Below are 24,450 nucleotides of genomic sequence, written 5' to 3'. Positions count from 1 at the left end.
AAAAAAAAACAAAACATCCTGTTCTCAGTTTGTGGATGTTAGGTCTTCTTTTATCTCTGAAGATATTAATGCGAGGTTTTATCATCTTGTTCCTGCTTAATGCCTGTTAACTCCAGTTTGCTTGTGTTGCTCCCTCTTTCATGTAGGTGTGTAGCATTAAAACAGCTGATGGGAAACTGTGCAATTAGATGGAGTTTATCTAACATGGTCAACACTCTTTGGTACAAGTGCACAATGCCTTATCTGCAGTTCCAGAATCTTAAGTTCAGAGTGCCAATATCAGTAGATCATAGATTTCTAATTTTAATAAATGGGTTGTAATCTCTTACTATCATTGTTTATTGTGATGCTCATATTTGCCCCATATCTGGCCACTGGGAGTTCAGTCCGACTTTTGTGCTATTTTGATATCTTCCCTGTCATTCTTTGGATACTTCTTACTTTGTGATACAACAAGATGTTCCAGGCTTATTTTGTGGTTTTCCTGCTCTAACCTAAAAGTTAGCTTTTCTCTAAAGAGCCCAAGTTTCTTTCAGTGGATAATGGTATTGAAACAACAAGATCTGGAAGCTAGGCATGTTCCTGGCTACCAATTGTAGCACTATCTTAGAAAACTAGGCTAGTAAGAAAAAATATGTATTTTTGTATATTTTATAACCCACTATATATATTTTATGTAACATACACATATATGCCATGAGTTCATAGGATTCTCATCATTCCAATCCAATACCAAAGGTTACATCTCTAACAGTGATGAACCTGTCTGCATTATCTCCATATGTTTAGTCATCTGTTCAAGGCTAGAATACATAGAAAATAGTAGTTTTAGAATCACTTGTCTGTGCCAAACCTCACTAGAGATCAGTATTTGGGTTTTTAGGATAAAATTTAGATACGACGAAATGCGTCCTGCATATGCACTTTTTGCTTTTGAGTATGGATAAACCTGTGTACTCTATAACCCTATAAAGATGCAGGGACACTTCCATCACACCAGAAAGTTCTCTCAGGCTTTTTCTTGATAAGTCATGGGATTAATTTAAAAGCCCTGGTGTATGCGTGCATATATTGACAGTAAGAGAGCCAGGAAAAAGCATTTTTAAGCTATGTTCTGTGTTATAAATTCAGTCCTTTTTAGACCTTTCCTCGGGAGACTCCACTCATCTAATATTTTCTTCATTCTTTCTAGGTATAACACACTAATATTTAGTTAAGTACCAATAGTCACTTCAAGGCTAGAGCAAATTGGCTATGTGTGTACAGATATGAACACATCTATCTTGTGTGCATTGGTTCAAAATGGCCATTTTGGGAAAATACCCAACAGTATTTCTGTACTCTTATTTCACATCAGTATTTTCCCACATAATTAAGAAAAAATAGGAGTTTTCCCTAAAAACTGGGGACAGTGTGAAGGGAATCACTGAGTGATAAGAAACACCCTTGTCCAGTCTTTTGTTAAAAAGTAAACTTGAGGAAAGATCCTTTATTTCCAGTTTCCCCACAGAGTTTTGGAACACCAATGTGAGTGTTTTTATTCAGAAAAATGGAAAAGACTTATTTGAGAACTGGCACTGTAATTGAGAAAACTTGATTACCTTGATGGTTAATGCAATATATATGTCTGTCTCCTGTGGATCTAGTAATAAGGTAAGCTATTGATGAAACATTAGAAGTTTTAGCTATTTTGTATTTTTCTTTAATTCATCATCTTCAATAATATAATGCAGTGAATATTTTTTTCCAGATCTTTTAACTCCATTCTTCCCTGGCACTGTATCAGCGATGTGAAGTCAGGGAGGCCAAATTAAGTCTGTGTAAATTTCCCTGGTGTTGTCACTCTGTCTTCTGAATAGTCTAGTCGGTCCAAGGATAATGTCAGTGCTCCAGAAGTACTGTGTCAACGTAACTTATTCCAAGACACAATCATTGGCCAAGTGTTACCAGTGGAGAAAAGCCTGAGGGAAGAGGTATAGCCTTACTTCTTCCATTTATATTTAATGACACCTGCTGCCAAGATGGCTGCCACTACTCTTCAAACTTCAGCAGATCCCTGAGAATTTCTAAAACTGAGTAAAACCGGGCATTTACCAAGGGACACCGTCTGTATGGATTTTGAGCACTCAGTAACGATGTCTAAACATTTGTTTCATAGATTCTGTGTGGGTTATTGGAAAGCATGATTCTGTTGCGAAGGTTATCGTGGGGTTCCATTTGCAGGCGGTGTTCTGGGGTGTCACAGCAGTCTGACTGGTGGCCAATCACACGAGATTTTTAAGCTCTCTAGGAGAACTGTGAGGGGTACTGTGGAGCTTATTGTGGGGTTACTGGATGCTGGCATTAGAAAGAGGAAGGGAAAGGCGGCGGCTCTCTAGCCTCTGGATCCAGAGGATGCCTCATGAAGACAGAGCAGTTCAGCCTGAGGTGAGGATGGACACAGGAGACCAGAAAGACAGGCATCCCGGGTTGGGGCACAGGTGGAGGAGACTGCAGCTGCAGTGAATATGAAAGAGGCTCTTCCGGAGTGAGTTTCAATCGCAGGAAAATTGGGTCAAATTCTCTTTTAATTATGATCCAGGTCCTTGATCTTTCATATCACCAGTGAGGCCTGATTAAAAGAGACATTTGTTTGAAAAGTTCAAGCTGACACTTGTCTCATTCAACTCCTTTTACTTAAAAAAAATTTTTTTTAACGTTTATTTATTTTTGAGAGAGAGAGACCGCACAAGCGGGGGAGGAGCAGAGAGAGAGGGAGACACAGAATTCAAAGCAGGCTCCAGTCTTTGAGCTGTCAGCACAGAGCCTGATGCGGGGCTCGAACTCACAAACCGTGAGATCATGACCTGAGCTGAAGCCGGACGCTCAACCGACTGAGCCACCCAGGCACCCCTCCTTTTACTTCTAAAATATATATGTGTAGTTTTCTTTCCATAGTCAAGTGGTTAATTTTATTTTCTCTGAGTTGGCATCGAAATAAATAATCGTGAAAGTATTTCAATAGATCAGTATATATATTCAGCTGTTCAGAATACAGCCAGTCAACTTTTCTATGTCAGCCATATGTGTCAGAAAAAATAGACTGGGCATTTATCATCTCTGAAGAATGCTTAAATTTTAACTTTTGAATGAAAAAGCATTGAATGTCCTTGACATTTAATATGTTTTTGAAAAAGAAAACAGCCAAAAAAAATCAACCGTCCCTTCATTTGGGAGGAAAAAAGGTGAAAGTGGAGAAGGTAGAAAGTATCCATAATGATGGATATTTAATTAAGCCCTGTGGTCCAAGAACAGAATTGTATATCATGGCTTACAGTGGAATTTGAAGCTTTAATTAAGTGCTGAGCTTTGCTTGGGATTGAATGTCAAATCAGGTGAAACTTGTTTTACATAGTTTGCATTCAAAACGCCATTCCATCCTCTTTGACCTCTTTTGGCTGTAATGCCTTGTATGGTTAAAAAAAAAAAATCTTGATTTATGGAAAATGCCCAAACTACAGGACACAAACTTTGCAGCCTTTACACTGCAGTGGTGTCGATGGAAGACGATCTAGAAGGTCCTTGGGGGTGGCTCTCCTTTAGAATGTTCTTCTCTCGTGGATCCTGTTGAGTGGACTTGAGGATTCAGAATGTTGGTTTTTGTCAGTTCATGGTGCAAGTCCAGTCCTACTGAGACCTGAGATGTGCTGGTCAAACTTAAACCTCTTATTTAAATCATGTTTAACGTTAATTTGCAGTTAGAAATGTGTGTCCACAAATAAATAAAGTAAAATAAAAGTAATTTAAAAAAGAAATATATGTTCTCTGCAGGGCAGTGTTTTCCTAGTATTGAGATATCTTGGAGATGCAAAGCAATCAGAAGGTTGCTCGTTGGACAAGGACTTCAAGGATATATTATCTAGGCTGTGATAAACCCACTTCCACAGTAGGACATGCAGATTTTTAGTGGTTAAAAAACAAAAGTACTTTATTATGATTCAGGAGATCTGGGTTCTAGTGCTAGTTTTGCTACTACCTGTGTGCCCTTAGCAATTCCTTCACCTTTTTGGGCTCTCGTGTCCTTGTATGTATGTATGTATGCATTTATTTATTTATCTATCTATCTATTTATTTATTTATTATGTTTGTTTATTTTTGAGACAGAGAGAGACACAGCATAAGCAGGGAAGGGGCAGAGAGAGGGAGACACAGAATGTGAAGCAGGCTCCAGGCTCTGAGCTGTCAGCACAGAGCCTGACGCAGGGCTCGAACTCACGAACCGTGAGATCATGACCTGAGCTGAAGTTGGACGCTCAACCGACTGAGGCACCCAGGCGCCCCATGGTGTCCTTGTTTTTAAAAAAGGGGATAGAGGGGCGCCTAGGGGGCTCAGTCGGTTAAGCGTCCGACTTCGGCTCAGGTCATGATCTCGCGGTCCGTGAGTTCGAGCCCCACGTTGGGCTCTGTGCTGACAGCTCAGAGCCTGGAGCCTGTTTCAGATTCTTTGTCTCCCTCTCTCTCTGATCCTCCCCTGTTCATGCTCTGTCTCTCTCTGTCTCAAAAATAAATAAACTTTAAAAAAAATTAATAAAATAAAAATAAAAGGGATAGAATTAGGTGGCCTTTGTACCTCAGATGCAGTGCTTTTCTTTCCTTACTAATGTTGAATGCCTGTAATAAATTCCAACTCTCATACAGATTTTAAAAGTATCCTACATTTTTCACTTTCTACTTTTCTGTGCTATTGTAGAAAAATGATAGATCCATAGATTAAAAGCTGTTTTAAAGATCAGTCCAACACAGTCATCTATCTGATGCTTGCGGGAGCCCACACTGACTTAAAAAACAACCCACTCTTTGGGGCTGAAACGTTGCCGTAGGTACTTGGACTTCTGGGTTCCTATCAGCTGAGAGGAGCTAAGAAAGACCATGATTCCTGAGCTTAATTTTGAGAACAAGAACTATATAGGATGGGCTGGACTGAGAGGCCCACAACTCTTCCAATGGGGGAACTTGGGGAGTACAGAGACATATTTTCATCATATCTTTTAATTTTTTGACCCCATATGCATTTCTCCCCTCTGAGAATGCTTTTTCTGTAAAACTAATATAAAATACATTGAGGGGTCCTATTTGCTTCCTAGCAGATGTCTCCTTTCTAACTTGCTTATTTGCTCTTAAGTCTGCTGTTTCTTATTCTTTTGTTAAGAACTGTGCAGGGTTTGAAATGTTAGCCTACTTGTATAGTTATGTGACTGATATCTATGTATATACATATACATCTGTGTGTGTATGAATACTGTAGAAAGAGGCATCTGGGTCAAGGAAAATAATTCTTTGTTGATACAACTAGATCAGCAACTCGAGTATCATGAAGCAGTGAAAGCTCATGGAATTTCTCTGTGCACCTGGCAGGTTTCACCCCATAGATAGGAGATGAGAACAGAGTATTTTCTCCATTTATACACAGAGGAGAGGCAGTCGCTCCCCTCCCCTCCCAAAGGGAGGGAGAAAAACCTTTGCTTCTTTGAGATAGTATGGAAAGGATCCTGGGTTCTTACCCTGACCTTTTGGAATACACATGCATCTCTCTGAGGGCCAGATAAGCATCTCTGTCTTTTGGTGTGTATGACCAAGAGATGACTCCAAGGTCTGCACTTCTGTAAATCCCTGGGAAGATAATGCTGCGGTCTTCTGGCATATTGGGAATGGATCCTAGGTGCCTAATCTGGGCTGTAACCGTTGGACCCTCTTGTGGAGAGAAGTTTTATTATCTCTTTTGGATGACAGTTAACTAGACAAATGGCTATAGACCCAACCCTCATGGTTTATGGAAAGCAAAATACATCTAGGGGAAGTGAAAGCAAACATTTATTATATTTATATCTTTTATTTTCCTGATCTCAGGAGGCCAGGGCTTTTTATAGGAACATGGAGAAATCCAGGGAAATTTTATTTCCCCACATCCACCAAAGGTGCTTACACAACTCTGCTAATATCTATTTTTTTAAAGTAGTGCCTTAATAGAGAAGTAAAAGACGGTAATTCATTGCTTGTACATCATATGAGTGAGGATTACTAGAAGTTAGGGCCAATTCTGTGATTCAAACAGAATTCTAGGCATTTTTTTTCTTCTCTCTGTTAGAAAAAGGGCTGATGGTTTGAAGGCGATTTCTTTTTATTGGTATCTCTCATGCTGACAAAACGGAAGCAGATGGCAAACTGGGGCATTTTAAATTCCACTGCTAGCTAAAACCATACGAACATAAAGCCCTGTAATTATGCTGCATTGATCAAGTGATTAAAATGAAAAGAGTGCATTTTGGAGCATAGAACTTCTCTTGGGTTCCTTTAGTAGATTGATGACATGAAAATTTTAGAATAAAATAACTGTCATTTTAAATAGAGACCATTTTTTTCATTTTCTTTGTCTTGCAGTATATTAGTCAGCTCAGACTTCGGCAACTAAATACCATATAGACTGAGTGGTTTATTTTATTTTATTTTATTTTATTTTATTTTATTTTATTTTATTTTATTTTATTTTATTTTATTTTACTTTACTTTACTTTACTTTACTTTACTTTACTTTACTTTACTTTACTTTACTTTACTTTACTTTACTTTACTTTACTTTACTTTACTTTACTTTACTTTACTTTACTATATATATATATTTTTTTTAACGTTTATTTATTTTTGAGAGAGCATGAACAGGGGAGGGTCAGAGAGAGAGAGGGAGACACAGAATCCGAAGCAGGCTCCAGGCTCCGAGCTGTCAGCACAGAGCCCGACACGGGGCTCGAACTCACAGACCGTGAGATAATGACCTGAGCCGAAGTTGGACACTCAACCGACTGAGCCACCCAGGTGTCCCTAGACTGAGTGGTTTAAACAACAAACATCTTTGGGTCACAATTGACTGAGAAATTCAAGGTCAAGATGTGGCAAATTTGGTTCCTGGTGAGAACCCTCTTCTTGGCCTAAAGATCTCTATCTTCTCATCATATCCTCACATGGTGAAGAGAGAAAGCTTTGGTGTCGTTTTGTTTGTTTTGTTTTGTTTTAAATGTTTTTGAGAGAGAAAGAGAGAGAGTGAGCATGAGCAAGGAGGGGGCAGAGAGAGAGAGGGAGACACAGAATCTGAAACAGGCTCCAGTCTCTGAGCTGTCAGCACAGAGCCAGATGCAGGGCTCTAACCCACAGACTAGGAGGTCATGACCTGAGCCAAAGTCAGACACTTAACTGACTGAGCCACCCAGGCGCCAGTCATTTTACAAGGGAACTAATCCCATCATGAAGGGTCCATCCTCTTGACTTCATCAGAACTTAATTTCCTCCCAAAGGCTCTGCCTCCTAGCACCACATTGGTGATTAGGGCTTCAACATACGAGTTTTGTGGGGACACAAACATTCAGTCCATAACAGAAGAGTTGAGTGTGACTTCAGTAAAATATGGCAAGTTCAACAAATGTAAGTTTCCTTCCTGAAATCCTAACAAAACAAGAATACAGGAAAAAAGATATACGCCCACAAAGATAAAGAAATGGGGGAAAAGAGGCAATAACAACAAAATATGGGTGATAGAAAGCAGAGAGACAAATAATAGTAAGCCTGTATTACTTACCTATTGTTACATAATAAAAATACACCAGAACTTAGTGGTTAAGACCATGAGTATTTATCTCCCAGTTTCCATGGGTCAGGAATCCAGGTGTGCTTTAGAGTCTCTCCCGGGCTAAAATCATGATGTTGGCTCTTGCCAGAGATTACCTTGAATTCCTTGTCTCTCCAACATGGCAGCTTGCTTTATCAAAGCATGCAAGCTGAGAGCAGCAAAGCTAGTCCAGTAAACAGAAGTCACAGTCTTTAAAAATTTTTATTTATTTATTTAGAGAGCACACACACACACGTGTGTGCGCACACAAGCAGGGGAGGGGCAGGGAAGGAGAGACACAATCCCCAGCAGGCACCATCTGCACAGAGCCCAATGCAGGCCTCAAACTCATCAATTGTGAGGTCATGACCTAAGCCAAGATCTAGTCAGATGCTTAACTGACTGAGCCACCCAGGCGCCCCAAAAGTCACTGGGTCCCACTCACATTCAAGGGGAAGGGGTTATAAAAGGGTGAAAATGTTGAGAACAAGATCACTGTGTGCCATATTTTTTAATTGAAATATTTATTGAGATAATTGCAGATTCACAAGTGGTTTGTAACAGATAGTACAGAAATCTGGTATGTATTTTATCCATTTTTCCCCAAAGGTAATATTTTGCAAGACTAGTATAATGTCACACCCAGGATATTGATACTAATAGTGATATAATCCACTGGTTTTATTTCCCGGTTTTACTTGTACTTGTTTGGATGTATGTGTTCAGTTCTGTACAAGTTTGTCCAGTTTATCATGTATAGGTTTGTGTATCTTTGCAGTCAAGGACCCCTTGTGTAGAGGACCATATTTGCAAACCACCATGTAATGATTAACAGAATTCCAACATGAAAAAAACTACACTCACCTCCACCTAAGGCTCCCAGAGTCTCATCTCATTTCAGCATCAGTTCAAAGTCCAGAATTGTGTCATCTGAATCAGGTCCAGGCCTTTTGGGTATAGTCCCTTTCCATCTGCAGACCTGTGAAGGAGACAGGTTATCTGCTGCAGCGCACTTTGTTGCTAATCTGATGACACCTTGTTAGTGTGAAGCAGCAGCTGGGCCTTGGACTCCTCCACTCTCTCCTGGATCCTCCTTAGCCTCTCTGACTTCTTGGCCAGGGGAGTGAGTTTCTCTCTCTGAGGAAGGGCTGTAGCTTCTGCAGAATACTCTTGTCACCAAAGAGGCAGCAGGAACTGACACAGATTTCAGCCCATCCTCATGGGCTCCAAGTTGTGCTTATGGTCTTTAGCTTGTTTTCTCTCCCCCACTTTGTATCCATCATCCTTTCCTGACTGCCTGCTTTGTGGACTTCAGCTCCAGAATTAGACATGCCTATGGCAGCGTCCTAGAAAGCACTTGAGCAGTTCCCACAGTTGTCCAAGGCCAGATCTGTGTAACAAATTTCTTTGAAGTCACATAGTACATTCTTAGTGGTTTGTTTCTGTGGTTGAACCCCAACTCCTACACTGTCCAAAAAGCTCATCATGAGTCAGCAGTAAGGAAGGCTAAGAACAAATTTCTATCATTTAACCATAGGATTTGATGGAAAAAGCGCCTCCAGAAATGTGGGGTAAATCATGGGTTATAAACATGGGGATTGGTTGAAGGTCTGTTTAAGAAGCTATTAGACTCCAAACTCTCTACTCTGTATAGGTGGGCAAGTGCCCTTTCTCCCACCTAGAAGGAATGCTAAAGTTGATTTTCTTAACACTTGGGGACACCAAGGGCACTGATCATCAGGCACTGATGAGGACTGGCATACTCTATGGAAAACAGGAAGATTGAGTGAAAGTTAACTTACCAAGTTGAGCCATCTTTTTTTTTTTTTTTTTTTAACCTGTGTTGTGGAATGCAAGGAAGGCCTCAAGATTACATCCTCCAAGCACATTATAGAAGAGTCTCTTACAAGAAATCTGGCCAGCCCAAAAGAAGAAACTTGAAGATGATGGCATTGTATAGAATCCTAAATGATATAATTTTCATAAATAGGAATTTATTTACTAGGTCTCAACAAATAGAAATTTGAAGACGGTGGTGTTAGGACAAGTATATTCCTCAAAGAAGAATAATCTTTGTCTGTGAAAGACCGTCTTTCTTCTGTTGGCACATCTGAGAAAGGTCACTATACGTAGGGCTGAGGGAGAAGACACTCTTGGCTAGTGATACGTATCCGTAATAGTTGTCCCAGCAATCAGTGAATGACAGGCCTCATTACTTGTACACCTCATGTCCACTTAGGACAGGAAATGGAAGTACCGCCACAGCTAATGTCATACTCAACAGCGAAAAGCTGAAAGCTTTTCCTCTAGATCAGGAATGGGACAAGGATACCCACTCTTGCCACTTTTATTCAACATAAGATTGGAAGTCCTAGGTGGAGCAGTTAGGCAAGAAAAAAAATACAAGGCATCCAACTCACAAAGGAAGAAGTAAAACTTTATCATTGTTTGCAGATGACATGGTGTTAAATACAGAAAACTATAAAGACTCCATCAAAGATACTGTTAGAACTAATAAATGAATTCAGTAAAGTTGCAGGATATGAACCTTTTTGTAGTACCTTACCCCTAGTAGAATATTCATGATGGGGCTGCATTGTCCACTGCCTGCACCACTTTTTACCCAACAGAATAAGCGGCCTTGAGGAAATAACAATGTTCTAAATTTTGTCCTCCTCCCTTTCTTTCACCCAGCCCAGCTTTATTTTGCTTTCATTTGAACTTGACCCTTTAAACATGTGTGACCTAGCCTGTTTTGCCAACTTTGGATTTTCTTGAGGCGTTTAGACTTCTGTCTTTCATTAAACCACTAAGCTTTCAGTAAAGAAAATAATTCTTCCACTAAGAAATAACCATGCTGGTATTTTAATATCTTTCCTTCCCGTCTTTTCTCTGTACAATCATGTTCTGACATAATACGTTCTTTAAAATATCCCAAAGTCAAAAATACAAAAAATGTACAATATACTTTGTATTTTTGTCCTTTTCCACAAAAGGAAGAACATGTTATTAAATTGCAAATGGTACTGCATCTTTTAGGCATAATTTGTGATTATGAATTTCCGGTGTTTGGAACATGGGCTTTAATTTTGTTATTTTGATTTGTAGCTAACTGTGTGTGTGTGTGTGTGTGTGTGTGTGTGTGTGTGTGTGTGTATTCAATTGGAGAAAGCCTAGATATACAAAATTCAGGGGCAGGGCACCTGGGTGGCTCAGTCAGTTAAGTGTCTGACTTTGGCTCAGGTCATAATCTCATGGTTCATGAGTTCCAGCCCCATAATGAGTTCTGTGCTTACAGCTCAGAGCCTGGAGCCTGCTTCAGATTCATTCTCTCTCTTTCTCTCTCTCTCTTTCTCTCTCTCTCTCTCTCTCTCTCAATCTGCCCCATCCCCCACTCATGCTCTGTTTCTCAAAAATAAATAAACATTGAAAAAAAATTTTTTTTAATTTCAGGGGTGCCTGGGTGGTTTAGTTGATTAAGCAACTGACTTGGTTTCAGCTCAGACCAAGATCTCATGGTTCATGGTATCAAGCTTCGTGCTGGGCTCTGTGCTGAAAGCAGAGCCTGCTTGGGACACTCTCTCCCTCTTTCTCTACCTCTCCCCCATGCACACACATACTCTCGCTCAAACTTGAAAAAAAATTCTCCCTCCATGCACCTCTGTTAATCTCCTCCTCTGTTCCAACCATATTGTAATCTCTCTGCTTTGTAACATTTATATAAGCACTTTGATTTACCCATCTCCACGAATTTTATACAATAGTAATAGTACAGGCAGGTTAATAGTCCAATTTTGCTTCAGCTTTCTGGCACAAATGCTTGCAAAACTGAGCTGTTGTCTGGTATTGGATCATTCTAAGTGTTTTCTTTAGTTTATCACTTTCACTGTTAGCATTTTGGTAGCATTTTCTATTGTTCTGTTGATTGCAGACTGTTTAGCATCTCTGGCTTTGTGTACTGTACGTTTGTAGCACCCACCGATCAATATGGCAACCAGAAAAGGCTCCCCACACATTTCAGCATGTACTGGGGACCCAGGTTGAGGGGCAGCAAAACACAGTTGGTTAGCTGATGCATTGGAGTCCAAATGTGATGTAAAGGAAATTTAGAAGTGAGAATGTATAGTTATGAAAGTGCTGGTTTTGAAATGTAAGAAATTTGAAGACCATTTGTTTATGCTTTTATACAAAGGCAGTAACACTATATATCATTTGGCTCTAATTTATTTCCAAGTTACCATTATCAGGAGTCTTTCTTTGTGTCGATATTTTCTTGAAAACAATTTTAATGGGTGTGTAATGTATGTTAGATTCATAATTTATATAACCCTTCTATTGGACAGTTGGGTTTCCTTTTTTTAAATGTTTATCTCTTTGTAGAGAGAAAATCTAATTCGATATTTATTAAGCCCACAATAAAGAATATGCAAATATTTCATTTTCCTACTTTTTATTTTTATACCTACTTTTTTTTTTTGATGTTTATTTTTGAGAGAGGGAGAGGGCATGCACATGTGCGGAAGGGGCAGAGAGAGAGAGAGAGAGAGAGAGAGAGAGAGAAAGAGGCAGAGGATCTGAAGTGGGCTCTGAGCTGACAGCAGAGAGCCTGATGTGGGGCTCAAACTAAAGAAGCGCAAGATCATGAGCTGAGCCGAAGTCAGATGCTTAACGGAGTGAGCCACTCAGGCGCCCCTATACCTACTTTAGATAAAGATGCTGTCAAACTGTTTGGGGAAGGTCTTGATAAGGGTAACTTCCCATTCATTATTCCTTAGAAAAACCTGGGAAGTCTTATTTTCACATGTAACTTCTTGTTAATGCTCCGTGTAGCGATGCCTCTGGACCTTGCACACATTCAATTTGTTTGAATAGTAGTAGCTGTTTCAGTAGTAGCTGTAATGGATCTTTTTTTTTTTTTTTTTTTTCAAATTCAGACACCCCTTCCTTCCATTGCTGATGTTCCTCAAAGTCACGTACACCCAGTTTTTCTGCATCTGCCCCAGTACATTCATAGCAGCAAAGGAACTAGGAAGTTTGCTGAGCCTGTGCACCAAGTGCAGCCTGGGAGGGCATTGGTGTTAATGTTCCTTCCGTTCTCCCCCTGGGGGACAACCCTCAGGCTGAATAAACACTCCTGACTCCTGTTCTTCAGATAGACAATTCTGGGAAATAATCTAAATGCTTCTCTGGTACTGGCAGAATCTGTCCCCTATTGTCTGTAGTGGTGACCTCAGTAATGCTCTTTAGATTAGCTTTTCTTCCTTCCCTGTCTCACACCTCCTGTTCTCTGACTCCCACTTCAGAGGGTCACCTCCCACATAAATAACTGCACCCAAATCCTTGCTTAGGCTCTATTTTGGAAGAAATCCAAACTAAAACTCCTATAACAGTGGGCTTTTTTGGATTACTATGTTTCCTATTAAATTCTCATGTTGCACTTTTACCTAATTAAATGGCAAGTGAGAAAACAGCCAGGTAACAGATTATGATGAGCAAAGATCTACAACCACTGGCCCAAAGTTAAGTAGGATCTGTAGGGAAAATATAAGATGTGACTAGTAGTGTAATTTTTGCTTATAAATACCATTAACATTTTAAATAGTTGCATTAAGTTGTACTTAAAGTAATGGTCTTTTTTCATAAGCTCTTTCTTGCTCATGGCTGACTTACATGCAACAAAGAAAACTGCATCCTCTAAGATGCTTATTGTTAACTTGACACAAACTACCAGGAATCCCAGTTGGCTCAAAGTCCATTACTGAATATTGAATCTCTTTCTGTGTTGTGTTGTTCCTCTTGAAATTAACAAAACTTTTAGGTCATTAGTGGAGTTGGTCTATAATTCTGTTTTGAGATCGTGTTGCTTCTGCCTGAGAAATTACAATAATAATAATTAGAGTAATAGTGATGTTGATGGACTGAGTGCTAGGGTACTTCACACACCTGCTTGTCTTTAATGCTTATGTCAACTCTGTGAGGTAGGTACTGTTTTCCCCATTGTATAGATGAGGACACCTGAAGTACCTAGATCACCTCACTATTGAGTAACAGTTTGGATGCCCATTCCTGCCTGCCTAACTCAGCTCTGCTTTTAAATGCTTCATACTGGTTCCTTTCTCATCAGTTAGTTTCCAAGGCCTCTAGGGATTGACATGATGTTCCTGAGGACAGTGTTACAGAGGCACTCTTGGGTGGATTCATAGTCAGCTACCAAGTGTTTTGATTCCTTAACTTTTTGTGCACAGACAATGCAGTGCCAGAGTAACATCAGTGTAGATTTAAATTCTGGAATCCCACAGCAGAGGCTCATCAGTCCCAGTAACAAGTCAGGAGTGAGGCCTGACCATATCTCCTACTGAGTTCTTCCGTAGTTGCACATTGTGGGCAGGAAGCGGTTCATCACTGGGCAGTCCTAATTATGGCAAGTTGTTTCTTCAGACTTATCTCCTTTTCTAGCCATTTTACTAAAAGTTATAGAGGGATTTTAGTTGGTTCCCTACACTACTATAATTTATTGTACAAATGCCCTAAAAAGCTATTTATGAAGAACTCCAAGGAACTTGATAGATATAACAAGACAATGTAGTGAGGAAAGGAATATCTGCTGAGTCTCCCGAATGCTAGGTGTTGTAATCTCACACATGCAAAAATTAACATTCAATTTGCATCATAACTAATTATGCAAATGACTTGATGAAATAAATGGTATGTTTGTTACTGCTATAAAGTCTCGAATTAAGAGTAAAGAATTCATTATATTAGTAACACATTTGTCTTTGTGATGCTTGATAATTCAAAAGATCTCTTCCTCTGTGCCTTCAAGCAACTCCAGATGGTAAAGAGGCAACTTGATTCCCCACTTTACACCTGATGCAGCTGGAACTCAGATTGGGCAACTTGCCCAAGGGGCTAGAGCCTCTGCATTCTTCTAGCTGTAAACCATGGAAAATATGACTAGTTTGGTTGAATTTTTTTGTTTTTCCATAACTATTAATAGACTGGATTGGCTAGAAAAGAAGAATGGGATGAAGAGGAAAGATTAAGACACTAGAAGGAGTGTATTTGATTCCACACCTGTACTAAATTACACAGTCAAAGGTACCTCTTAGGATTTGAGCAGTACAGAGAGGACACGTACTCATCCTCCATTTGTATCCTACAGATCTGAGAAAAGATGTTGGTTTCTTTAGTTGTTTCTACTGTATCATGCAGAAGTGTTGCAAGATAGATGAAATGAATGTTCTGGAGCACTTTAAAATGCTTAGAAGAGAAAGCACATGTATTTCAGTTAGCAGTGTTGAATTTTAATACCTCAGGAGAAAGGAGCATAATGCTCTGAAGTAACTGTACACAGAAGAAATAAAACAAATTTTATTTCTCAAGATTTTACATTAGTACGATGATCTAAGGGACAGAGTACATAAAATAAAACAAAATCATTTTATACTTGTTTCTGCTTCATGACAAGTCACAAAATTATAATGTCACTACTAGAGTTGTTCTCCACCAATAACTAAATCACAATGAAAGAACTTTAGTGAACTTGCGCCTCTGCAGTTGATCCTTAGAAAACATGAACATGAAATAACACGTAGATTTTATGGCATTCCTAATAAGAAGTGTTTCTCAATTACAAAAGGAATAGGTGCTTATTATAAAAAACTTAAAGAATTGGGAGACAGAAGTCCTCCCTTTTTTGCATCCACTGGTAACATGTAATAGTACATGTTTATTTTAAACAACAAAACCTAATAAGGAATATAAAAGCTAATGTTTCTGAAATTTGGGATGAAATATGTCAAATAACCAAATTATTGGCAAAAAGTTTTGAACGAATGGAAACTAAAAGGTTAAAACCTACTAGGAAAGATCTTAAAGGAATTTGATTTCAAAAAGCAATTCTGTGACTTTAAGGATGTTTCATTTTTAATAGAAATGTCAGTATGATTTAAAGTTGAGGATCATCTGAGGCATTTGAAAATCGGTTATTTAATTTTGTTAAAATATGTTCCAGTCATTTCAAGATTAAATCATATGTATGCTTCTGTGCACATAGTACACTAAAACTTAATCCATCTAGACCTTGTCCCACAGTATTACAATTGTCTGTTTACTCCTTTGTCACACAGAGTATGTATTATATCTTACCAGTATATCTCCAGGGTCTGGTACATTATATAGCAAATGAGAAGAAGTGTTCAATAACTGGTTTTGGGAGAAAGAACACAGGGTGAGATAAGGCACCCCCTCATTCTGAATGGAATGCAGTATTTCCATTGGGCATAGTCAGAACAGTCTTCATTTTGGGTATCTGCCCTAGTCTTTTCCTTCGTGATCTTTCCAGAGTGTATTAGTCCTCAGTATGAAAGCTCAGAAGGGATTGAGTTTTAACCCATTGCTGTTGTTGTTTCAGTTAAAAGTGAGTGTTCCTAGATTAGGGTTCCTCTTGGCCAATATCCTACATTCTGAGGTAATACTTCAATTGAAATTTTGGTGTCTGAGACTGTGCCAAGACTGGCCTGTTAGCACCGTTTATTTTGAGAGAGTTTGTGTGTGTGTGTGTGTGCGCGTGTGCAAGCAGTGAAGGGGCAGAGAGAGAGAATCCCAAGCAGCATCAGTGCTGTCAGCACATAGCCTGACTTGGGGCTCAATCCCATGACTCTGAGATCCGGACCTGAGCTGAAATCAAGAGTCAGACACTTAATTGACTGAGCCACCCAGGTGCCCTGATATTTTGTAAATTTAATATTTAAAAATTTAATACTGAGGGGCGCCTGGGTGGCTCAGTTGGTTAAGCGTCCGACTTTGGCTCAGGTCACGATCTCGCGGTTTGTGAGTTCGAGCCCTGTGTCGGGCTCTGTACAGACAGCTCAGAGCCTGGAGCCTGCTTCAGATTCTGTGTCTCTCTCCTGTCTCTCCCCTGCTCTCACTCTATCTCTCTCAAAAATAAATAAGCATTAAAAAAAAATACTGAGAAATCACGGCTCTTGTATGTAAGTGATATGTCAGTAACTACACAGGTAAGTAATTAGAATTCTGAATACTCACTTATGGAAGGTCTTTTGAAAGCTGGCATTTTTTAAAAAATAAAAATGATATTAAAGGCACTGCAGCCTAGTGAGTTTGAAATCTGATTGACCTGAATGTGAACTAGGCCCCCTGACTTGGGCCCTGAAAGTTACTTAATACTTGGAGTCTCATTAGAGAGGAAGAAAAACACCTGCCTCCTGAGGTTTACTTGAAAATTAAATCATGAAATACAAGGGAAGTGCTGCTATCTAGATTTTCAATCGGTAACCCCTTTCTCAGCTCTTAATATTACAGGTAAAGTAATATAGTGTATTTGTATTGTTGTGTACCTTTCCTATGTTAAAGTTCACTTCGCAGAAGGCAGTAGAATCCAACTTGACCCATTTTAAAAGTCCTTAAAACTTGCAAGTATTTTCTCCATTCAGTAGGTTGCCTTTCATTTTGCTGATGGTTTCCTTTGTGCAGAAGCTTTAGTCTGTTGTAGTCCCACTTGCTTATTTTTGTGTTGCTTTTGCTTTTGGTGTCAGATTCAAAACGTCATCGCCAAGACCTATGTCAGGGAGCTTACCTAACCCTGTGTTTTTTTTCTATAAGTTCTGTGGTTTCAGTTCCTACATTCACCTCTTTATTTCATTTTGAGTTCATTTTTGTGTATGGTGTAAGATAGTGGTCCACTTTCATTCTTTTGCATGCGGTCCAGTTTTGCCAGCACCATTTATTGTAGAGACTATCCCTTCCCCGTTGCATATTTTTGGCTCCTTTGTCATAAATTAACTATGTGTAGATTTTTTTCTGGACTCTGTTCTGTTCCATTGGTCTGTGTGTCTGTTTCTGGACTCTGTTCTGTTCCATTGGTCTGTGTGTCTATGTTTATGCCCATTCCATCCTTTTCAGATGAATAATTGAGGCCCAAAGTGGTTAGGGGTCTTGTCAGTTTATGTGTTTTGTTTCAGAATCAGAATTGTTGCTCAGGCTATTACTTCAGTGCGGTCTCTTCCAGAAATCCAGCCTTTCCTCCATGTATCAAAATCTCCAAATAGTTGAAGGATATGTTGAGTAGAATGAAGGACCTCTGAAATAGGAAGGTATGGCAGGTACGAATTTTTTCTGAGAAAATGTTTATACCATATGTAGCTACTGTCATTAAATGGGTCACCTCGTTTTTTTTTTAATGAGGTAAACTTGATCTTAATACCTGATATTTTCTTTAAGAAATCATAGAAGTGAGATTATTTGCCAAACAATGCATACTTACCAGTTCAACTATTTATTAGTTATGGCCTCAATGTGGTGTCTGAGTGGTTTGCCTAATTTCTTTTTGTAAGCTAAAGTTTGGGTTCCAGAGAAACAGCTGAAGTAAAAAAAAGGGTGGATGTGGTTGTCTACAGTTATTGGAAGTTAAAGCTGGGTTTTAGTATAAAGTTAAATAGAAGCTGGCAGAAGTGTTAAGAATTTGCTGTTAATTATTTGTGTTTCTAACAAGAATTCTATTTTGAGGACGCCTGGATAACATTCACACTTGTGAGATTGTATTAAACAAGTTAGGGTGCGTTTGCTATGTTTATTATATTTTGGTTAAAACAGGCTGATTTTTTTTTCCTCTACACAAAACAGATTTTTTTATTTGGAGATATTAAAGATTGGAGGATAAAGATGGGAAAAGAGGGAAAAACTGTGGAGATTAGTATGTGAAAAACAAGGGCGCCTGGGTGGCTCAGTTGGTTAAGCATCTGACTCTTCAGCTCAGGTCATTATCTCAGAGTCATGAGATTGACTGTGCTAGGTGTGGAGCCTGTTTAAGATTCTCTCTCCCTCTCCCTCTGTGCCTCCCCCGCTCTCACTCATGCTCATCTCTCTCTGTGTCTCTGTCTCTGTCTCTCTCTCTGTCAATCAGTCAATAATAGCCCTCCTGGGTGGTTCAGTCAATTAAGCATCCAACTCTTGATTTCGACTCTGGTCATGAGCTCATGGTTTGTGAAATAGAGCTGACATGCAGCACTGTCAGCACAGAGCCCCCTAGGGATTCCCCCCCCCCCCGCCCCGCCCCGTTCCACCCCTGCTAGCTCGCATGTGCTTTTTCTTTCTCAAAGTAAATATTAAACATTTTTTTCTTAAAGGTTTATTTTTGAGAGAGAGATAGCGAGCAAGTGTGCAAGTAGGGGAGGGGCAGAGAGAGAGGGAGACACTGAATCTGAAGCAGGTTCCAGGCTCTGAGCTGTCAGCACAGAGCCTGACGCGGGGCTCGAATTCATGAACTGCGAGATCATGACCTGAGCCGAAGTCGGACACTCAACTGACTGAGCCACCCAGGCGCCCCAAATAAATAAACATTTAAAAATATTTTTTTTAACGTTTATTTATTTTTGAGAGAGACAGAGTACAAACGGGGGAGGGTCAGAGAGAGGGAGACACAGAATCTGAAACAGGCTCCAGGCTCTGAGCTGTCAGCACAGAGCCTGATGCGGGGCTCGAACTCACAGATGGCGAGATCATGACCTGAGCCGAAGTTGGCCGCTCAACCGACTGAGCCACCCAGGTGCCCCTAAAAATAATTTTTAAAATGTGAAAAAACAGGGGCGCCTGGGTGGCGCAGTCGGTTAAGCGTCCGACTTCAGCCAGGTCACGATCTCGCGGTCCGTGAGTTCGAGCCCCGCGTCAGGCTCTGGGCTGATGGCTCAGAGCCTGGAGCCTGTCTCCGATTCTGTGTCTCCCTCTCTCTCTGCCCCTCCCCCGTTCATGCTCTGTCTCTCTCTGTCCCAAAAATAATAAACGTTGGAAAAAAAAAATTAAAAAAAAAAAAATAATAAAAAAAATAAAAATAAATAAAATGTGAAAAACAATGCTAATTTTATATGGTAGAGTAATGAATGATTCCATTATGTACTTTTGCCAGGGAAATGACTTTTTAAAAAAATTTCTAATAAAATTAACATAGCTCAAGATGTACCACAGCTTTCAATTCTAATTTCCTAACTAGTATTATCATTATTTCTAAATCTAGTTTGTTGAGATTTTAAAAAGTTTCCTCAAACGATACCAGGTTTATCCTCAAATCACATTTCATCATTTGGTGAGACCAGTAGAAGATGACCAATGTTTACTAGCCCATATCTGGAAGCATTTTGAAGGGAATAGCAAACACTGTATGTTAACTACCTGGAATTTAAATAAAAAACGTGATGGGGGCGCTTGGGTGCCTCCGTTGGTTAAGTGTCCAACTCTTGGTTTCGGCTCAGGTCATAATCTCACAGTTCACGAGATCGAGTTCCACATCAGGCTCTGTGCTAACAGCATGGAGCCTGCTTGGGATTCTCTCTCTCTCTCTCTCTCTCTCTCTCTCTCTCTCTCTCTCTCTCTTTTTCTGCCCCTGCCCTCCTTGCCCTTGCTCTCAAAATAAACTTTAAAATAAATAAATACTTGAAACTACAAAAAATGTTTTTCAGTTGCCCAGAAGAAGAAAAAAATGACAAAGGTTGTTTAAGTTTTCATTGAAATATTTAGAATAATCAACAAGGCCTAATGGTATTGAGGAAGAATTAAATTCAGCTCCGTGATTATTTGAGTACCAGATGATATGCATGATTCGGGGGAATTAAAGAGTCTAGGCTTTGCCTTCTCAAATGGAATCCTTTAAATAATATAGGAAATGAATAGCTTTTGCTGGGGTTGGGGACACATTCTCCCAAACTATGACACCTTGACGACAAAGGCTAAGGGTCAAGATCCCTGCTGTCTTGAGGCTTTAGTGGGGAGAGGCCAGTGAGGAAGTGAACACACAGCTGATTTAATTGCAGACTGAGGACTAAGAAGTTAAACCTGGGAAGGGACAAGGAATCCGGTGGCAGGAACACTACTGAATGGGGTGATGAGGAAGACCTGCTTGAGGAGGCATCCCTGAGTCAGAGCTGAATGATAAGGAGTCGGTGGTACAAAGACTTGCTGGGAGGGTATTCCAGGTGGAGGAAGTGGCAAGTGCAAAGTCCCTGAGGAGGAATGGAGTGGATGTATTTCCCGAACAGTGAGGAGGCCAGTGTGCCTTAGGGAGGACAGAGTAAAGAGAAGAGAAATAGAGGTGGGCAGAGGCCAGACAGGGGAGAAATTTAAATTTCATTCTAAGTGCAATGGTGGGCTACTGGGGTTTGAACAAGGGAGTAACAAGTTTGAACCAGGATCTGACTGGTGCTTGTAGAAGATCACTGAGGTTGTTGTACAGAGAACAGATTGGAGAAGGCAAGAGTGGCAGCCAGGAAAGAAGTTAGGAGGTAGCTAGCGAAAGTACCCAGGGAGGGATGCTGGTGGCTTGGAGAAGAGTGGCAACAGTGGAAATAGAAAGAATTTGATTAACTTGAAGTTTGCTTTGGAAGTAGAGCTGATAGCACTTGCTCAGGGACTGTGTGTGTGAAGAGAGAGAGGAAGGAAGGATTTCCTGGTTTTGCCTGGAGCAGCTCAGTGGGTGGTGACCCTGTTCACTGACATGGAAGAGTCTGGAGGGGCTCACAGGAGACAGAAAGGAATTTCTGCTCTCTTGCTAAACTGGGGGAGAAGAAGAAGAAAGTGAGGTTCAGAAAGGTTAAGAACCTGGGCCAAGATCCTGCAGCGAGAACCAGGACTTGAACTCAGGCTCTCTGGCTGTGACTTCTGCACCCTTGGTTGGCTTCTTGGTAAAACTTTAAGGATAGAGTCTAGGAGGAGGGTGTTCAAGGCAGAGACAGCCATGGGCAGCAGCAAAGAGCCAGCAGAGGGGGGAACACGTTCAACAGCCGTTTGGGACTTGTTGCTGAAGAGCAGTTATTTGTGGGTCCTTCCTAGTTGGGGTCCCAGAGAAACCGAGATCTGGTTTCCTTCTTGATCTCTTTAAATTAAAATGCAGTCTGTCCTCTGGAGAACCTTTAAGAGCTTAAGTTAGAACTTTTTCTCCAGTCCAGACTATTTACTAGAAATCTGATTGGGGAACATGGCTGCCTTAGTCTTCTATCAGATTTAGAAAGAATCCTCTAAAAATTTTTGGAAAGATTATTTTCAGTCAGATAATTTTCAGCCTCATAGATTGTCCCCCGTTTCCCCTGCATTGTATAAACTGCCCTCCTTGGACTCTCTCCTTACACAGGCTTATTGGAAGACCTCCCGAGCTTCACCACTGCCCAGGTTTCAGAGCATATCGCGTTCCTTTTCATCCTTTACGTAATAGTTTGCTCTCCTCTTTGTCTTTTCTGCCCAAATATCCCATCTCTGGGTGGAGGCCGGTGGCATCACAGATGGGCCCAAGCTGGGATAATTTGCCTCAGAGGGCAGTCTTCCAGAGGAAGCAAGATTGTGATTGCTGCTCACTCACCGGGCACACACCAGTCCACGTGGTTCTATTTGGTATAGGGTTGAACACCACACTACACACAGTGTGGTGCTTGATTTTTGGGTTTTGATGATGAATGACACATTGAAAATTTTATTTTAGAGGGGAGAGAGAATGAGCATGTGTGTGCGTGTGCACACACGAGTAGGGCAGAGGGGCAGAGGGAGGGAATCTTATTAAGCAGGCTTCACGCATAGCACAGAGCCAGACACGGGACTTGATCCCATGACCCTGGGATCATGACCTGAGCAGAAATCAAGAGTCAAACGCTCAACCAACTGAGTCACCCACGCACCCCATATTTCTGGTTTGTGAGCATTATCCAGTCTCTTATGCTCTGGGACTTAGGACTTTGTTTTTCAGCTGTCACACTTGCTTTCTTGGCTTTTCTTCCCCAGCATTGGATAATGAGATAGGAATGTGAGGCTCCTTCAACTCACTGTATATCTTTTTTCTTCAGAGAACAAGTTCCATAATAGAATGAAATAGAGTGCCTGTGGCATGTTTACAAAATATAGTGATAAATATTGAGTCTCATTATATACTTGAGACTCAATGCCCGCTTTTTAAAAAAAAAATGCATGACAAAATGGGAGAGGAGAAAGTTACTAATTCATTATGTCTCTGCTCCCACTCTACCCTTTGCTTTGGGATACTGAGTTGGCCCCTTGAAACATTCTCCTTTGCCACCTGGTGCAGTGTTAGCCTTTCTCGGGAGAAGGACTGGTCAGTGAGGCAATGTGAGGGCAGCAGGGGTAACTTACTCCCCGATTCTGGTTCTCCTTTCTTCCTTTGGTGCCAGGCCCTGTGGTCCTCACATGCAACAACTCTCAGGCCTTCTGCCCGCCTGCTGGCTGCTGTTGCGGTAGCTCCAGCTGTGTCCTGAGGCTGCATTCCTCCCACCGGGAGAGCTGGCCTCCAGCCCAGCTTCTACCCGGAGCAAGCGGCAGCCCTTCTACAGCCTGGCCCTGGCCGGTGCTCTCCTGCAAGATTCTGAGCCACCAGCAGCTGGCAGCCGCCACAGCCTCTTCCAGGGGATCTGAAAATCTCAGCGCGTGGGGGGAGGGAAGCCTCTCGTGAGTCCTCCACCCTTTTCTCAGCCTAGATAAATGTTATCACAGACCACTAGAAGTCATAGACTAAAATGGAAACACAGAACCTCCTCCCATTTTTGGAATTTGTTTAGAGTGGAGGTCAGCACACTTTTTTGGTAAAGGGCCAGATTGTGGGCCACATATGGTGTCCGTTGTATATTGTTCTTCATTTTTTAAAAAATCCACCTTTAAAAATTAAAAAAAGTTCTCTCTCTCTCAAAAATAAACATTAAAAAAAATTAATTGAGAAAGTACTATCCTGTGAGGGGGCACCTGGGTGGCTCAGTTGATTAAGCGTCCCACTCTTAATTTCAACTCAGGTCATGATCTTGTGGTTTGTGAGTTTGACCTCCACATTGGGCTCTCAGATGTCAATGCAGAGCCCCTTTCAGATCCTCTGTCTTCCTCTCTCTCTGCTCCTTCCCTGCTCACACACTCTGTCTCAAAAATAAACATTTTTTAAAAACTATACTGTTTTGACCTGACAGATTAAAATTAAAAATTATATTTTCTTGGGGGTTCAGTCGGTTAAGTGTCCGACTTCAGCTCAGGTCATGATCTCACGGCTCATGGGTTCGAGCCCTGCGTCGGGCTCTTTGCTGACAGCTGAGAGCCTGGAGCCTGCTTCCGATTCTGTGTCTCCCTCTCTCTGCCCCTCCCCTGCTCATGCTCTGTCTCAAAAATAAATATAAAAAAAATTTTTTTAAATAACATTTTATTAAAAACTTTATCTTTTCCCAGGCAAGCCCCATCAGTTACCTGTTCTCATGCCCTCCTTGTGAATACCTGCTTCCTCTCTCTTGGCTCTGCTGACCTTCTACCCAAATCCCTTCCCCTGCTTTTCTTACTCTATGCTTCTTCATTCTTCAAGGCTCAGCACAGTGGCCAGTGTATTCAGTGAATTATTTTTCTCCTCTAAGCACATGTGTTGTAGCACATGTGATCTTCCCCATGCCCTTTATTGACAATTACATACTTTTTTCCTTCTGAGGTTATGTTTTCTTCACCGCCAGAGAGGGCTGGATTCTTGAGGGCAAAAACAGCCTTCTGTTCCTACTGTGTGGTTCCTGCTATGGTCCTAGAGTCATGTTCACACTGCTGTTATGTGTTGGGTTAGTTGTCATTTGTTTGCATATGATGGCTTCAGTGAACCACCTTTAAAAAAAAATCATTTCTATGTTAATTAGATCTTAATGTCTGTTTCCTTTTTATTTTCTTTTTTTCCCTAAAAAAAAACTATTAGATGCCAGTGGGCCTAAAAGAGCACTTTGCCATAAGATGTGTTCTGCCATATAGTTGTTTTCAGAGGTGAATGAGTCATGATGATTTTTTTTTTAGTT

The 24,450-nt window shown here is 40.7% G+C and overlaps 1 protein-coding gene and 1 long non-coding RNA gene across 2 annotated transcripts in view; both read left to right on the top strand.

Annotated features, from left to right (window-relative positions):
• LOC115512335 overlaps positions 1-1,948 on the top strand; it is a 29,022-nt gene extending 27,074 nt beyond the window's left edge. The window contains exons 2-3 of the long non-coding RNA XR_003968368.1: positions 1,500-1,653; positions 1,751-1,948. This is a non-coding gene — a long non-coding RNA (uncharacterized LOC115512335). The remainder of the gene's footprint in view (positions 1-1,499; positions 1,654-1,750) is intronic.
• Positions 1-24,450, top strand: part of MCUB (mitochondrial calcium uniporter dominant negative subunit beta) — a 93,377-nt gene that overhangs the window by 27,400 nt on the left and 41,527 nt on the right.

Source organism: Lynx canadensis, chromosome B1 (assembly GCF_007474595.2).
Source record: "Lynx canadensis isolate LIC74 chromosome B1, mLynCan4.pri.v2, whole genome shotgun sequence".
NCBI lineage: Eukaryota > Metazoa > Chordata > Mammalia > Carnivora > Felidae > Lynx > Lynx canadensis.
This window is presented reverse-complemented; position numbering and strand designations above follow the sequence as displayed.